The 16,032-nt window shown below is 47.1% G+C and overlaps 1 pseudogene across 1 annotated transcript; it reads right to left on the bottom strand.

The window, feature by feature from the left end:
* Positions 1–6,668: 6,668 nt before the first annotated feature.
* On the bottom strand, positions 6,669–15,758 carry LOC138566980 (RNA-binding protein 4-like; annotated as a pseudogene). Its single transcript, XR_011302075.1, has 4 exons — positions 15,663–15,758; positions 9,372–9,784; positions 8,023–8,692; positions 6,669–7,170 (listed from the first exon to the last, which is right to left on the bottom strand). The product of XR_011302075.1 is annotated as an RNA-binding protein 4-like (transcript).
* Positions 15,759–16,032: the final 274 nt, after the last annotated feature.

Here is a 16,032-nt window from a genome sequence, read left to right as displayed (position 1 = left end):
GCCTCTTGCGTGAAGACTTCCGGTGTGAGCACCCCAACCTTCGTGACAGTCCCCTGGTATGGTGGGCTCTGGAAATCTATGCCTCTGGACAGATGTGAGCAGACTCCCCACCACTGTATTGCTCGACAGAAGCCATTGTCGAGCTCGACCTTGACTTGGAAGCTTCCCGACACTTGAATCCAACAGCCAAAGAACTCCTGTAGTGGACACACCCACAGCCTGCCTAGCCGGATGAGGTAGATGCATAACATCATGCCGAGCAAAGACTTCTTGCAGATGCAGTCTGACACCCTGTATTTCTTCTCATAACAGTCCCTCTTCTTAGAGTAAGGGTTCTTCACAGGGGACATGCCCTCATCCCAAATGTCACCCAAGAGCGTGATTAAAAGTACGGTCTTCCTCTTTGCCTGGCATCACTGGTATAGGAAACCCTCTTCTCTTGAGGGACAAGCTGGGGGTGGAGGGGACATCAAGATTAACTGAACTTGAGTAGGATCTCTAGCATCAATTGGATGAGGAAGGCATAAAGGACCCCATGCTCCTTGAGATGGGAATCAAGGGCCAAATTTGGCCACCTTGGCGTTGAGGGTCAAGGGAAACCAATTCAGAACTGAGGGACCCCAGGAATGCTCCCGATATCAGCTTCCATTAGGCCATGGCAAGCACATGGTCCAGGTATTGCCCCCTGCTATGCGAAAGCTCATGTCCATAAGCAGCAAGCAAGTCATCTCCATGTCTCACAAGCAGATCCCAGGAGGGAGTCTTGAGGAACCAGTTGTCCAAGTTCAGAACACCAGGACTCCTTGTAGGAGTAGGGGCGCCACCACCACTCTAGAAGTAAAGACCTTGGAGAACACATCAGGGCAGATGTCAATCAGAATGAGGGCACCCTGAATTATAAGTGACCTCCATTCACAGCAAGCCTCAGAAACCTTGGGGGCCCAAATCGGGATACAAAAAAAACCCCACCATCCTGGAGATCTAGAAAGTATTGTCCTGTACCAGCAGAATAATCCCAGCACAGGCATTCCCGATACCTCGGATTGCATTTCTGAATGTCAAACACCAGGTGCATGGACTTCCTCTTGAATGGACCTCCACTGAGCAGGGTGAAGTATACTAGACAGCTGCCAGATCAATGAAAAGTCCAACCTCTAACCCCTCCATCAGTCAAGTTTACCCAGGTATACCCAGAAAGCCTGTTCCATTGGGTTCAGAACCTTTAAAGACCCCTCCCCCCAAACTGGACGACATGAGGATTCCTGCTGTTTAGTAAGTGAACGACTCCAGGATAACCATTTTTGGCCCAGTAGAGGGACACCAGTGGCTGTCCTGCACAAGAGGCCATGGTTTCATAAGGAAGTTGGTCTGGGATTTTGCAACACCTTACAATGAAACTTTACTGCAAACGAATCTGCCTCCAAGACGCTATATTCCGCTTTTAGCCACTTAGAAGGCAAACCGGGATTTTGTTCCATACACCCCACAAGGTTTTACCATCTCAAAGATAGCCGCCCCACTATAGTCAGCACATCAGACTTCGCAAAGGGCTTACAGCTCCTGATTGGCAAACCCCTGCCTGCCCACTGCCGCTTACCCAATCATGCACCACCGATGCAGGATAAGGCTGAGAACAAGGTGACCGAGCGCGGTGCAAGCCGTTCCATTTAACTTTCACCCATAGAATTGTACTGTGTCTCCTACCCGCCTCACATCCGGCTCTCTAGAAAGTCCGATTCCATCTACATCGAGCATGTGCTCTTGCTGCCTGCCGTACGAGTAACCCAACGGTTTTCCACAATCTTGTCTGTCTGCATATTACATAAGCCTTTATAGCCTGTGCGCAGCTCTGCACTTTAGCCATGTGATAATCTGTAATTTTGATCACCTAATCTAGTATCGGGCCTGTGTCACTCAAAAATAGCCTATTTGCAAATTGAATGTGCATGTGTGATTTGGAGACAGCATATCTGTAATTTTGATGTGCTGATGATGAAATTTCGAAGCAGCCTACTGGCAACCCTAACATGCCATCTCAGTGTGCCCGAGAGATCTGACTCAGCCTTCCATTCCGTGTGCACCAGAATGCCATAGCAGTGCCACCCCCCAGCCACCAAGAAAATGTCCTACTAAAGGCCAAACCGACACCCTTCCAATCCCTTACAAATAACCTTGCCATCAGACTCCATTAAACCCACCCCATTCCTACCTAAACTAATTCCAACTTGGGAAAACAGCCAAACAAAACCAAACAGCCTTTCCACTCACTCCATTGAGCAGTTCAAAACCAAGCAGATTCTGAATCAACCTTGCCGTGGCATCTATAGAAATGAAAGCCTCGCCTCTAGGTTCGCCATTTCGACACCACCAGAAATTTCGGGAGAACCACCTAACATTCCCCACAGCTCTACAGAGCTCACCTTGCCCTACTACCTGTGGCGCCCGATCTAAAAACCGAAACTAAAGCAAGACGACTGACCTATCCCAACCCAACTACTTCACCCACCAGCTCAGACAAAGCATGTCTGCATCAACAATGCACTTCTTACCACAAGATCAGTAGCTGAACATGCAACAACATAGCTGAGCTAAAGAGAACAATCTTGAATTCCTAGCAGCATCAGAGACCTGGCAGCATGCAGCGGCAGGACCCGCTCTCATGCAAGCTATTCCAGACTATCGCACGAGCAGACAGAAAATGCCATGGGCGGAGGGATTGCCTTCATAGCTCGCACCAACTTTGCACTCAGACCTGCAACTGCCCCCTCACCTGAATCACGTGACCTGCTCAGTCAAAATAACAGCCTCCCACTTAGTACCCTTACTGCCCATCTCATACAGGCCTCCCACCCAAAAGACAAAGCTTGGTGCACTGGCATCCAAAACGCCTGGCTAACTCCCCAAAAGAAAGCACCCCAACAGATTTAATATGGCATAACATCTCCAAGAATACTACCAGCATTCAAATTTGCTCAAGTCACAACAGGTCGCAAAAAATCATTAAATCTCTGAAACCTTCACGATGCCAAGGTGACATTTGCCCTGCTCAAAATATAAGATACAGCAAATGCTCTCATCCCCTTATCACTAGGTTAATAAATGCCCCTTTCAAATCATGTCAGGTTCCTACCTGACAAAGAAGCACTGGGTACTACCTTTGCTCAAAAAAAGGGTCACATGACCATCCCAACAAAGGTTATAGACAATCCAACTTTAGACCCCTTCATGGGACCGAAACAGCACTTCTAGATTTGAAGACGCAAAGAGACAGACCATGCAACTACTGCTACAACCACAACATACCTATCATCGGCAGCAAACTTCTCCCCAAAGGCCACAACCTGGATTAAATCCTTCTCACATGACAGAATAAGGGGTATTCTCTCCAGACGCAGCTGACCCCCATCACCTGCAGGGTGCCACAAGGCTCCCGTCTCCTACACTGTTCACCAAACCCGTATTTGACGTCCTGGATCGCCTGGGTGTCATCTACACCAACTATGCAGACAACACCCAGATACTGATCCCACTTTCTGGCAACTACGACATTGAACAACTGACTAAATAAAAATGCACCTCTTCATCCAGTCATGGATGTCCACCCATAGCGTGTCTGATGAAGACTGAAAATTCTTATATTAGGTGCCCCTATTTGCCTAAAAAAAAAAAATACATCACTGTATTACTACGGCGAGGGAAACCAAAACCCTAGGCTTCCACCTTGATTCTGCCCTGAACCTCAACAAGCTAGCGCCACTGCAACAGCTACTGCCTATACTTGCAAGCTTAGGCCTGCATGTAAAAACGTTCTACTAATAGCTGTATGATCCTGGCACGAGCATTAATCTTGCAACCTCCAACCTCCTGCAACCTCCAAACTTTGCAAAATAATGCACTAAGAACTGCCTTGAGCATACCACGAAAAGACCGAATCTGAAACAAGTGAAAAATTGCTTTCTATCAAGGATAAAGATCAACAAAATTGTCCCTAAAAACTAATCTAGACCATTGAGTTCAGCCAATTGCCAATGCTTAATCTTGCCACAACCTAAAGAGCGGGAGGTACTACCTTCACAAGCTGCCTTGGCTTGGAATGTTCTCCCACTGAACCTGAACTGCAAAGAATGTCCTCAATCAGTAAGCTTGGGGGGAAAAATATTGCTTTTTCTTCAACCATCAGAAAATAAAGTTTTTAGCAGAAAGCTGAAACCAGTCTTGCCAGGAGTAATGGCATTACCAGGGGCACCTTTGTCAATCCAGGAGTACTGGAAGCCCATTTAGCAGGAACCCTGAATCAGGATGTCTGTCCAGGTATTTCCCCTTTTAGAGTTTCCCACAGAAGTAGCCATACAAGGAGCTGGGTGAGGCATCAGTTGAGGTAATTGCGGCAAGCCGCTCGGACACTCTGAGTGCTCCTCGTGTGCGTGAACCAGGCAGCACTCAGTGCACCTCTTCTCCCGCAGGTAGAATCATTTTTCAAACGAGCAGGGGGTAGAACATTTGGCGTTAAATTTTAAACATAGGTGTTCATGACGAAGGATCTCGGGTAATGTGCTAGTCTTGGCAGCAAGACACCGCAACAGATTCCATCCCACGCTTGAAGCCACTAGCTGCTATTAAGCACGTTAATTATACAATCGTGGACTCAGCAGGCCTGTATACCTGCAAAGTGGTAATGGTCATATGCAGGGAAAACATTTGACAGATGTTATTTATAGCGCCTTATATACCATTGGTATGGATTGAAGGCGCTGGTAGGTTGAACGCCCTTGGGAACCAAAGTTCAGGTCAGTAGAGTAGGTAGTCAGCGCGTGCGCGCACCGGGTATGTGTGCAGCTGGTGCGGTATCACAGGAAAAGTGTGATCCATCCAAGATCAAATCGGTGGTGAAGCAGGATAAATATTTAGATACATAGGTTCTTGCACTCCATTACACCCAAGTTCCTTTTATAACATTGGTACCAATTTCCTGTTCATTTCCAACTATCCCATGTTGTCCCGAGAAAGCTGAAACTGATGAAAGAGAAACCAAAATCACTGGTGCCATATCAATGTCATAAGGTCACAGAATAGATAAGGATGATTAAATTATGCCCACAACACCCCAGTGAAAGCATAAAAACACTATTTAAAAAGCAAATAATGGGCTCCATCCACCACAGCCATTTTCAAACGCCAAATTTTGCATACAAGTCAGACCACATGAGGTGGTAGCAATTGTTAAACTGAAGCATGGAGGGACACGTGCTACTGCTGGAATCCGATTGACCGCCCCACGAAGCTAAACAATGTTTTTTGTTAACTATGGGTGGGGATAAAGTGATATAACGGGTGGGCTTAAACAGAAAAAAAATGTCTTCCTGTTGGTTTAGTTAATAATTGCCTCCGTGAAATTGCTTGCTGCAACACAGAACCATTTGTCATTGGACATAACCATAACGTTTGTCTTCTATACTAAAGCTCAGCGATAGCACAATCAAGTTTGTTGTTCTGGTGGCTTGTAGGGTCCCAATAAGGAACATGTTCGGGTTTAAGAGTTGATAACCCATTGAATTCGCGTTTTAAGCTCCCAAAGTTAGACAGATACGGGAAGCTGAACACATAAGAGCAACAGATTATGTTCACATTCAAACGGCTGAAAGTTCTTCCTTTGCCCTCGATCCATTCACTTCTGTATCCCTATTACTTACCCCATGCGTGGTTTGAAGGACAAAAGGCAATATTACAAGTTTAGTCAACGCGGTGCATTGAAATCGAGCTAGATGAAGGGTGTAGTCGTAGAGCAGTGCTACACCTGTAGGACTGCACGCCACTTCTTGTGAAGGAGGACGCGCGCGGGACAATTGAGGGGATTATGAAGGGGCGAGAGGGTGGTGATAGAAATCCGAGGTTATCAAGTACAGGTGGTGTATAAATGCTGAATTTAAGGATAGGAGCTGTGCACATGACAGGTGCGCGAGCATTTGCATTTTTGGGGTGGGGGGGTAAACCGTGATGGCTTGAACACAAGTGACGATATCACCAAGCTACCGTGGTAGGAGCGGTTATACTATATGTACACTATGACTCGTCAGTCCCGACACATCAAGTAGCAGGGACAGACATGACCCAATATCACAACCAATCCCCCTGCTCATCTGCACTGCAAAAACCCACATACGAAGGGACTCTTGGTTGCTAGTCAAAGCTTTCCTCCCACAATGTCGAAATGTAGTAATCCGACATTGCAAAGGAAGGTTTTGCAAAGGAAGGTTTTACGAGCCAATGCACTACAAACCACGCCCTTAAAACAGTCAATTGCTTTGAAACCCTATATTTTACTCAAACGGAGTATTTCGATAATGGGAAGATTGTTTGCCATCACGTGGAAGCCAAAGAGGATGTATGTAGGTGAGGCACAGCAAGCCTCGAATGATACAAACCGAACCGACCAGCATTCTTATCTATGAAGCAGGAGATCACACACCCTCAAGTGAATCTTAGGGGACAGCGTGGCGTGTGGGTTCACCTCCATTTCACTCGGACTTGAGACCATCCACCCGGGTATGCTCGTTCCGTTGAGCGGACAATGGCGCATGTGCAGGCCCAATGAACTTACTACACAGCGTTTTGGAGTAAAGCGCTATATAAACATTAATACAAAGTAATCATACCAAGGACCATGTGCATAACCAAAAAAGGGTTTTATTTTCTTGATAAACAGCAGTCAACAAACATTGTTGCATAATAACCACATAAACAGGATTGTAGAGGGCGTAACCCCTGACCCCCCCGGATCTCAGTAACGCTCTGTTCCCAGTTTAAAACTATCAATGATCGTGTAATCTGCATCTTATTGGACACAAACACACATTGCTTTTTAACTTGCACCCAAAACGAACGTTATAGCAACTGCCAAAACCTAAACTATACAAGTCATAACATGCCAACTATGTGATTTAGAGACTTTAAACATACAAATCTGGCTTCTTGGAATGGGAAATAGTCGACGAAAGCAGAGTGGAAAGAAAAGGAACAAAAAGGGTTTCTTTTTCGGTGTTTGTAAAAAGTCCATTAAAAATGCAGACCGTCTTCCGCTGCACCCCGGCCGACGGCACAATTTATGACTGAGGGCGTAAACTCACTCTCGTACGTAACTGGAACCCGAGAATCAGCCTGCATTTATCCGGCCTGGAAATAAAAAACAGAAATGTTGCAAACGTACTTTGACGAATTGATTTCCGCAGTGAAAAATCGGTGTATAGAAGCAAATACATGATGCATTCGGGCGCGGCCCAAAACCCAATTTACACGCTCCTGGAAGAATACCAATTCAAGGGGAGATGGGTAGCTAAGTACACCCAAACACCAGAAGATAAACTGGTTTTAAAACACGAACGCTACTTGCAGGCACTCCTAGGCCGGAATGCTGACCAGAATAAGTGTTGAATACTAACGTAAATATGCTAAACCGAGACAGGTCCACACTGGGTAAACCTACACCTGGTTATAAGTAGCCGCTCTCATAACTAATAACCCAACCCAACACCCAGCTGTTAATCACTATTGTACGTGAGTCGGGAGCCCACTATCCTACGTGCTTTCCATGTCCACGCCCGAGTATCAGTTCCTCAATGTAGCTCGGGTACTGCAAGAACAATAAAACCCCAATAGCATGGTTGTCCCAGAACTAACAATGCCCGACAGCAAAAACAATGAATAGCAGGCTACCCGCCTCAAGGACCGGAAGTAGGTACAAAAGCCATTCAAGGTAGCAGGCTAAATCAATGTGGCACTACGAGTGACATCTCTAACCTCCCTTTGCTAGGTGCGCTAATTATTCTCCCATGGGACAGGGCAATCACCATAAATAGAGTTCGTTCTTCAATAACACTTTCCCAGAACAGAGTGCCAAATTAGGCACGGCCACCATCATGAAGTATGAGGCAATTTGAGCTCTCCCACCTACAACCCCACAAGCAGTAGAGCAATGAGTACACGCAGCACAACCGCACCCCACTTATACTAAGACCATAAACTTACCTCGAAGTTTAATACGCAGCATACCGCGACCTCTCCGTATATGTTTCCCGCCCATACCGAGGAAGGTCGTAGAGAGCACTCCTAGAGACCGACGACGAAACTGGAGACAGCCGAGTACGCTCGTATGCATATCCATTTCCGAGACTGGCAGACACCGTTGAAGAGCGCCGCAGGGGACTCCTGTCTCGCCCGAAGTAGGAGGCCGAGGATGCTGAATAGGTTGACGGGACTGAGAGCAGGCGCCTCTCATATGGATCTAGAGAACTGGAGAGGGTCTCTCTCAAAGATGTAGATGAAATTGGAGGAAGTGGGGGCAACCGACGATCTGTATACAAGTCGTAAGCCGCAGCAGCCGCACCGTAAGCCCCCGCACGATATCTTTGGTAGTAGTCGACAACTCCATACCGATCCCGATCCTCGTAAGGCATGCGATCAGTATACGCTGAGGCATACGCAGGGGCTCGCACCTGTGGGTAAGGCTCAGGGGCCCGCAACGGCGCATACTGCTCTGCGAAGTTGTCTTGAAATTCAGGCCCACGTCCTGAACGATCGATCGGACACTCTTTGGACCAATGACCTTCTCGCCCGCACCGGTAGCAGCCGCTCGTCTCTCCCATGCCGGGTGTACTCCGAAGTCGACTCGTGGACAACTGCACATGCATTCGTTTGCCTTGAAAAGAGTAGACGCAAGAATAGTTGCTATAACAATGTGAACGTGCAAATCAGACGTACAGTTTATCAACCACAGTAAATAATTCCAGATCAAGACCACTACCCGTTAAAACAAATTAGTTGTAGGTGTAAAACAAAGCTAACATTCTACATCTTACCTTTACTGTCCCTCATCTTAAAATGCCGTATTCCCATCAGATAAAGAGCACCGCCTTTTCCCCATGGGTAGCCAGCAAGATGGCAAACCGCTTAGTGGTGCAAGATGGTACCTTGCTCACACATCTCACTGAGCGAGATTAAGAGGCATCTCTACTATATTGTATGATCCCTCTTTGGGCATACATATGGATTGATACAGACAGCCAATGCACCCACCCCAGTGGCCCGCGTGGGAGGGTAAACATGCGCAGGTTTGCCACATTATGCCATGACCATGTGCTTTAGAAGCCGCTAGACCAAACCACACCCCCGCTGCAACCAAGACAGGCATCTGTGCGAACCCAGGTTAAAGCCACAAGGGGCCTCCAAACATTTCTGCGATTCTGTCAGGTAGCACCCAGACCCCGCCTGTAAGCAATGGGACGAAAACCGAGAGCACAAAACGATAGTGGCACACCCCCACTTTTGGGCCTAGATAATCCTAGTGTGGGTTGGGTACTTGTCCCGTTTAATTTCACCTTTGAACTCTGTGTTGTCTAGACCCTTGATAGCCTCAATAGCATCTTCAGCACGCTCCATATGGACAAAAGCATAATCCTTTACAATATCACACTCTAGCACAGCGCCATATTCTTCGAACTTCGCCATCAGTTCTTCGTTGGTGCAGTCGGAACCGAGATGGCTCACATGGAGCTTGGTGGATGCCTTAGCTTTACTTTTGCTCAGTTCCACGTTGATTGTGACACCATGGAGCCGGTGGTGATGGAGCTTCCGGACGGCCTCATCCGCAGCATTTTCTTGTCAAAATGCACGAACCCATAGTTTTTTATTATGTCAAATTCTACTACTTTCCCGTACTGCTCAAAGAGGGCCCTTACTTCCGACTCCTTCGCCTCACGGGGCAGATTGCCAACAAAAACCTTCACCATTTCTGAAAGCAAAAAGGATATGCATTTTAGTAACTATTACAAGTTAAACAGACTTCATACTATGTACTGTCAACGAAAAATCATGGCAGTAAGCTAGCAAACAACGCGCGTTTTTACTTTGCTCACTTTTTATACAACCACACCAGAACCCCGCAAAAATATTATTTCACATGTGCCGAAAGCAACGTTTTGCTAAGGCGAAAAGCTATATGGCACCAAATCTGGGAGACTTGAAGTTCAATGCAATTTTAAGGAGTAAGAAAACCGATTCGGCAAACGCTATTGCTCCCAAATTAATGCATCATTGCAGCTTACAAGGCAGCCCTCTAAAGTTGCATTTAGCCTGAGCCAAACGCAATTTCACAAGTGGAAGATGAGAAACGTTAATCAATCTGATTAATTAACGAGTACAATTTAAACACCCCCTTGGCCCAGATATCCACGTAATATGCATATTCTGGGAGGCCCTCTACCTAAATCCTGCAAAATTCAGAGCCAAGCACTCGGCAACAAATATGGCACTCACTGAAAGCAATTCTACAGAGAAATCAAATGAGAAAGCAGCAAGTTTGTGGAAAATCATGTTGGCTCATCTCAACTCACAACAAGACGTCCCTCTACGAGTCCAAGTGTAATTGTATTTAGCCTAAGACAACCACCATCTACCAGTATCCAGTCCTTGCGCCTCCCTTAAAAAAAACCACCAACTTAAGTTGATATGCAAATATTGGAAAGCCATCCATCAACAAACATCCTGTATAAATAAAGTCAGAGCCAAGCAGCCACACCAAATATGGCCATTTCCATGGAGTGTAACTCCCATTTCATTTGGCGTGCTTATCGTTATTGCTCTTCATGCCCGCTACCCAAAAACCCGTATAATTTCACTGGGCCAAATAGGCAAGCTCTTTGGCACCAAATATGGCAGGCTCAGTAACGACAGGCCAAGGATGGATTTTACCAAAATGTCACCTTCTCCATCCCTTTAAGGTCCCTTACATGATCATTGTGGCTCAAACTAGGGCAGTGACGAGAAATCAACCTCTTTCTCCCCAACTGGGTGTAATAGCAAAAGAAAGATTTTAAGTACATTTTGAAAGATAGGTGGCCCAATTTCGATCTTTACTAAAAGGAGAACTGCAGCTATCTAACCCGAACTACCCCCTTCACTCAAGCAAAAAAAAAAAAAAAAAGCTAAATATATATACCCCCGCCTTGGGCGAAGGTTGGCCAGACAGTCTGCCATAGAAGAATACCAATTTCTCTAATTGAGACCCAGATGAAACTGGCCGGGAAAATTCAGAATTCGATTAGGGGCTCTGGGAGAAAATACCATACAAGATGCATTTGTCAATCCACTGCCGCCCCCCACCAGACAGCAGTGACAACAACCCCAAGCTGCTTCCTTAACACCCAGGACAGTGGTCCCTCAGTGAAGCTGGGAACACATCAACACCATCTGCACACCAGTCTACCTTCTGATCTCGGCCCAGGGGTACCCTCCCCCGCCAGGTGTACACCTGCACTGCCTTCCGGGCAGCCACGGCACTTGTTTCTGTATACCTACAGTCCCCTACCAGCCCTCGACGTCTGCACTTTACACAAGCGGCGCACTTTTCACTCATTTTTTGAGTTACTTTTGATACCATGCATGGCACTGTCCCCTCCACTGGCACTTCCACGATCCCAATGTCACCTGGCCTAGTAAGATCGTTGTCTTAAATCTTCCCTCTGTTCCCACTCCCTTGCCTCGTAGCTCCTTGTGCTCTATTCCACCATTGAGTATTTGGGCTCCCTGGTGGAACTAAAAGCCCTCCCATAAATAGGTAATGTGGTAGCCTGGTACAAAGTTCCAAAGACGGACATATGGGCTTTCATAGGTCTGGCTAAATATCTGCTCTTACATACAAGATCACAAGGCCCTAGTTAAAACTTAAATATAAACAACCCTAGACTGCTTTAGACCATCTTCATGGAAGCTCTATCTATGCAAGAGCCCTGTCCCCATACCGAATTTCATTAAAGAATTCACACCGCAACCTCAACCACCTGCGGGGAGGCATTTTATAACATGTTGAAGAAATGCTCGCTGTAAAGTTCACCCTTGAGTAACAAGTGGAGCTGAAAGCCCTGGCAAGCAAACTTGCTGTGTACAGTCTTCGATACTATTGTACAAGAAGTAAGCTCAAGCTAGTTACTGACCATGTCCCTTTGGTCAGGCCAGAAACAGTTAAAGATTCCTAGCGCTGCAACCATTTGGGGCCCTTCGCTCCTATACTTCCAACTCCCCCAGGGTTAGTCAGCGAGTCGGGGGCAGATCTGTCCTCAGCTGGTGCCTCCATTTGGAACAGCCTCCCGGCTCCCTTGAAACTAGAGGAACCATCTCCGGTTACGAAAGCATCTCAAGACCTTCTCCCGTTAATCTATTTCTCCCCTTGGCATTGTGCACCTGGCCACCCTCTTATCATTTGGTCACAGGTTCTGTACCCATACAGTCCCACTTTTTCTTCTACACATCAGATATACCTTATCTACTTGCTGGCTGCACCTTTATTTGATTTCATATTTATTCTGTTTTCTACCCTCTGCCCTGCACCTTCCCCCCCCTTTCCATGCACTCTCACTGGGCCTAGTAAGCTCGCAGCCTTTGTCCTCCCTCGTCCTTCCCCTTTTGCCTGGTCGTGCTCTGGAACACTTGTGTACGAGCGCAATATAAACAAAATTCACAAAGCCAGATAGTCCACATGGAGGGGAGGTATAGGAGAAAGACGCTACCCATGAGTTGGACTGTGACAGCAGAGTGCCCCAAATTCTTGCCATACCTTGTATCAGCATTTTTTTATGCAGGCATTTGCCTCCAACCTCGCCTCATTTATCAGATACTGGTCAGTCTTTAAGGACGCATGCACCCAAAGCCAAAACATCTCCGACACCAACACTCCCCTCTGCCATTTGACAGTTAACCACAACAACCCGATCTGACAGTTTGCGACATTCTGGGAATCACAGGTCAGGCTCAGTTAAGCCCCTTCTCCGATCGGCCATCCCAGGTCAAACTTGGTGCCTTTCTCTCCCCCTCAACCTGCGGCATCCCCAGGGTTCTAGCGTATCTCCCGTTTCTTCGTCAACATGGCTACTCTGGCATGTGTGATCGCCAGATGACACGCAACTATCCTTCAGGCTACCCTCCTCGCTCATTCCTTCAGTTATGGTGTGCTGCAAAGGACCTCTCAATGGCAGCAAAACTGTTTGCATTGAGACATCTGCTCCAGCTACCCCCACCCCACACTGGCTGGCCTCCCTTGGCCCGGCACCCACCCCTCACATTTCTGACATCTCAAAAAAGTTAAACTACACATCCTCAGATGCACTCTACATTCTAACTTTCCCCCAGCGACTCACTGTCTCTAGAGCTCCGGTTCCATCTAGACTGACTTCTGCAGCAGATTCTTACTTATCCTCCCTGCGACCTACCGCAACTCATCCAGAACATAACAGCAATACTTATCCTTGGCCTCAAACCCAGAAACTGCACCTCTACCGGCACTGAAATACTTTCACTGGATCCCTGTGGCTGTAAGGATCAAATTCAAGACCCTCTGCATTATCAATAAGGCTTCCTGGGGCCTACATTCCCTTCCTGAACTCTGTTCCCCCCTCAAGCCCTCTGCTAATCTACCTCTAAACTGCGAGCAAGCCGGCTCTCCAAGCTGATATTTGGAGGGTGAGGACTTTACTCAGCAGCCCTGCCCTGCCACCATTTGTCTAGTCTGATATTCTTAAATTCAAGAAACTCCTCAAGACCACCGTCTTCTCTTCCTTGCTCACGTTACCCTGCTAACCTAGCTGTTTTGAGGGCAAAACCTAGTTTCAGGATCGCCAGAGTTTTACAACCAGAGGGGTGGGCACCTTCCTACGGCTGAGCGTTCCTGCATTGCCCACCCACAAATGCACATGACCACGCCCACACGCGTGGTCACGTAGGATTAAGTGGGCACTCGTACAACAAGCCGTGATGCATCTAGTCAACGGCAGGGAGTGTTTTACCTTTTTAAGTGTCACTACATTACCGTGTGATGATTACGTTGGTGCGTAAGGTCGGAAAACCCAGACTCCACGTACGTCCCTGGAGTTAAGGTATTAGGAGTGACATCAGGAAAGGAGATTGTAAAAGTAGGTGCAACGCACTCTAAATCCCATTAGACCATTAACCAGTCGATACAGGGTAATTTATTCATTTTAAATTAACGTGGCACTTGGTCTGACAATTGCAACTTGTCCAGATCAAAATACGATTAGGTATGTATAGGGCGATATATCCGCATCAAACTGCGAGACATAGGAAATTGGAGGGCCAGTTATTTATTCTGGCATATCACCAGCGATTAAACACGCTGTAGAAATATTGTTTGGCTCATGCCAAATCCCGTTGAATCGGTGCAAGTTTATGGTGACGTAGAGCGATTCCCAATGTATATATCAATGATAAAACTTCTCAGGCACGAACCAAATCACAGTGCAGGGGGATATGAAAGGGAAAAGGGCTGGAGCAAGTGCGAGACATAAGGAAACAAGTGGTGGCAGCAGTGCAGGGGTTAAGGGCAGGCAGCAGGTGTTAGCGCAGGTAGGGTGTAAGATACAGCCCCACGTGAAGGGATGCCAAGAGGCGGGACAGGGACCTGTGGTTATTAGGGTAGCCAGTGCCATCTCTGACAGGAGATATGCAGGGAATCTCTCACTGGCTCAGGTTAAACAAGTTGAAAATGTATGCAGTTGCACGAGTACCAACGCAAACATTAGGAACCCAAATGTATATGGGTAGTCATTCAAACATACCTTTATTGACCCGAAGGAGTCATATTTGGCACCTGAACCCCATGCATTCTTTTAAGAGCAAACTGATGCCTAGAAGAATTGCGAGCTCCTCAGACATGTGAATAAAATGCATAAATCTGAGCGTGCCATATGTGGTCCTTAATATCTCTAAAAGGTTTTGCTTAGCACATTGAAAGTATACAAGATTTATGGACCCATCAGTTTTAAGCCTGGTTAAATGCAGTAAAACGAACTAAATGGCCCAACGCAGTTCGAGCCACCATTCAGTACATGGAATAAACATGCTGCTAGAAGTCACAAGAAAAAAAACTAAGCGCAAAAACGCGCTCTGCGGGGAGGAGGGCAGCCCGAGGTGCCTGCACTACAACCATTAATATCGGCATTGGTGCGATAAGTGTACGGCATGTGTGACACCGTGCAGTTCACAGGAACTTAGGTTAGTGAACGTATCTCACATCTACCGATTAACTGTCCGTCCACCCGCAAGGGAAGAATTATACGTACACCGAAGTTGCCCTGTCAACATGCGACCCGGGGCGAGGTACTGCGGATGCGCGGCCTGTGCACATACAAAGAATGGCCTACAGACAACAAGGACATACGGCACCATGGAAACAAACCAGCTACACAAACGGGAGACTAGGGCCTAGAAAACGCTGCGCGCGCCCCACCCTTTCCACATACAAATGTCTACCTCAAACACTCCCTGGGGGTGGGGGAGAAAGAAAAAAAATGGAATGCCTATACCCAGTCCCTTCGATCCGCTACAACCCAGTTACTACCATGCAGTAGTTACAACGTCTTTCCTGAAGGACACACAACAAAGAGGCCGACCTCCGTAAACTAACGCTAAAATCGGTTTAAAAATGGCGCGCGTGACGCAGCCATCGCGCAGAAAACGAACCCTACCCGTGGTAACCGCCACACGTTTCGCACACAAAGAGATACCGAAGCTCCATAAACCTATCCCCTTCTCACAGCCAACAAAGCACGGTTCTATTCCCGTCTCACAACCAACAAGAGAAAGGGGTTTCACGGCCTCACCTGAGCAGTACAAGGAACGTCCTTCTTCTCAAGAGGCCGGAACAGAAAGAGCGAAAATGGCGGCCGACGTAAAGTGTAGGAAACGGCATCCACGCCCATATATGGGCGGTCGGCGGTACTCTATTGGTCTTATTGTCTTGGGCGGGCCATTAATTCAGCTCTCCAACAGACAGAAAGTCACGTCAATCAGACAAGTAGGCGGAGAGGACTGAACAGATGAGACCGATAGGCGTAGGACGGGAAAACAACTTAGACCAATCAAATACAGACGAGTGTTGACCAAACGTTCTTTGGCTGGAATCTACGTCTGTTATGGTTAACCGACTAATTGCCTTATTTTTTGTATTAAAAAAAAGAGACCGGGTGTGTG

The sequence above is a fragment of the Ambystoma mexicanum genome, chromosome 2p, assembly GCF_040938575.1.
Source record: "Ambystoma mexicanum isolate Mex_15411 chromosome 2p, UKY_AmexF1_1, whole genome shotgun sequence".
Classification (NCBI taxonomy): domain Eukaryota; kingdom Metazoa; phylum Chordata; class Amphibia; order Caudata; family Ambystomatidae; genus Ambystoma; species Ambystoma mexicanum.
The sequence above is the reverse complement of the archived record's forward strand: the minus strand, read 5'-3'. Positions and strand labels throughout refer to the sequence as shown.